At 40.1% G+C, this 2,222-nt stretch overlaps 1 long non-coding RNA gene across 1 annotated transcript; it reads left to right on the top strand.

Moving 5' to 3' along the window:
* Nucleotides 1-1,078, top strand: LOC121653279. Its single transcript, XR_006012775.1, has 4 exons — nt 1-156; nt 297-443; nt 541-726; nt 946-1,078. It is a non-coding gene; the product is annotated as an uncharacterized LOC121653279 (long non-coding RNA).
* Nucleotides 1,079-2,222: the final 1,144 nt, after the last annotated feature.

Genomic DNA, 2,222 nt, shown 5'->3' with positions numbered 1-2,222 from the left:
CAACTGGACAGCTTTAAACTTCCCACTCAGCAGCTCTGCCCTCTGTGAGTATGTCTGTTGGGTCACACCTTCTGTGGCCATGGCTTTTACCAGCTGCAGGACTTGGTTGTCAGAGACTTCACTGCTAACAACATTTTTGAAGGAACAACTGTCACAGTAAGCACAACATAAGCACTCACAAAAAGCATCAAATGCACATGTGTTAAGCACAGAGATGCTTGATTTGCCGGGTTTCACAGGTTGTTGGTTGTTTCCATTTTTTAAAAATCCCACATTCACCTTTTGTGCATTCACAGATGGATCTGCATGAAGCCATTCAGGACAAGCAGAGAGGTAGGAAGTCCTTTTTCTTTTCTTGGTGGAACAGCAAGGCCTCTTCAGTTTTCAACTGGTTCTTCTTCTGTGCAACCAACTTTGATGGCAGCATCAGACTCCTCACAAAGGTAAGCATCTCTTTTTATTTTTCTTTCTACACTTTGTGTAGTTGTGGGTGCTGGTTGGGCTGCTGTTTCACTCACTGTTTCCCAGTGTATTTTGCAGCACAAATCCGCATGTTGCCTTCAATAAAGGAAAGATGGCAAGCGATGAATTGATCCACCCGTATGGGTAATCTTTCATGCTTGAAAAGGCCGTGCTTGATATTTTTGAATTCTGCTTCTACGGCGGCTGAGCTTGAGGTGACATCAGTGGTTTGGAAGAAAGGGCCCATCACTCCTGTCCACAGTGGTAAGTAGCTGATCTTATTATTTGAGGAATGATCTCGGGTAAATAGTGGATATTGTCTCGATCTCCATTAGCCATGGCAAGCGACCTGCTTTCCTCACAGATTTCTGTTACCCACTGTCTTAGGTCAGTCTGGATCGCATCACATGGATCCGCTTGTTCCAGTTGTTTTCCCTCTGCATCTGGAATGATAACTGAATCCTCTGTAATCTGGGCTTACAGGTATTTCTTGCATATCTCTGATGTGAGAGGGACTCCAGAGTTATCATTGCCTTCTGCCTCGCTGAGTGCCACAACAGTGATGGCATGTATCAGGTCTTTTGCATGCTTCAGGGATTGTGATTTAATGAGTTGTGCTATTGCCCTCACAAAAAAAAAAAATCTTTTATGCGTGGGGTTTTGTTTTTCAGGCATTCCTACTGGCAGATCATCTTGATGCAGTGTGCAACATCAACTCTGACAAAACAAGGCAGCAGTTTTGCACACTTTGTAAGACACCAAAGCACTCTTACATGTATGTCTTGAGGCCACAATAAGGAGTAAAAGCCAGAGCACCAAGAAAAGCAAGAGAAAAATCGCTCACAACTTGTTTTGGCACAGGTGCACCTGCACGAATCCACTCTGAGCCACTGAGCAATTGCAACAGCATTGTGTCTTTCTGGCAACATCTGGACCACGGGTACACTGGAGCTGTTTGGTCCTGTCAGGACTCCTTGATACAAGAAGATGTGTTTAACTCCAGTAGTGGCAGAAAAACTTGTCCAGGCCGATGTCCCTGATGTATTTACAAAAGCCAGCAATCATTCTGACTTACACAGCATTTTTGTTTAGGTATGCTAGTGCTACCTAATTTGGAATCCTTAGTTATCCTTAGTCAGCATTAATGCAACTGAACTGCAAAATCTCAACACAAATAAAGGCTTCACATTTAAGTCCAAATTTTAACAAAAACATGTTAAGTTATGATATCTTGAATCATGATTGCTCATGCTTTATAGCAGGGGTTCTTTTTCAGTGTTTTATCCCTTTTGAAATTTTTTTTTTCAGTCTTGTACCCTGGACCGGATCAGGGCAAACCCCTTGTTAGGAAAAATTATAATTGCAAAAATGACATGGGAAATACTTCAATAGTAATGCTTTCTAAGAAATACTATTTTGTTCTTTCATGTCGATTTTATTTTTATTTATTTATTATTAATTATTAATTATTCAAAGTTTTCATTACCTGGTGTTATATTTATCTCATGTACCTCCTGTGTACTCCATAGTACCCTTCCCATTTCTGAATGACAGCTCTAGAATAGCCAAGAAAGGTTAATGCTTTCATTGTGCTGGAAGATGTTGATTTAAAAAAATTTGTATTATATTAGAACATTGTATTATTATAAGCTTCATTTGTTTTCTGTTTTTTTTTTTTTTTTAATTTCATTATTTTGTAGAGGGTAGCAAAGATTAGTTACAGACAAAGGAGAAGCCAGTAGGAGACGTGTCCAAATCAG

Source organism: Melanotaenia boesemani, chromosome 14 (genome assembly GCF_017639745.1).
Source record: "Melanotaenia boesemani isolate fMelBoe1 chromosome 14, fMelBoe1.pri, whole genome shotgun sequence".
Lineage (NCBI taxonomy): Eukaryota > Metazoa > Chordata > Actinopteri > Atheriniformes > Melanotaeniidae > Melanotaenia > Melanotaenia boesemani.
The sequence above is the reverse complement of the archived record's forward strand: the minus strand, read 5'-3'. Positions and strand labels throughout refer to the sequence as shown.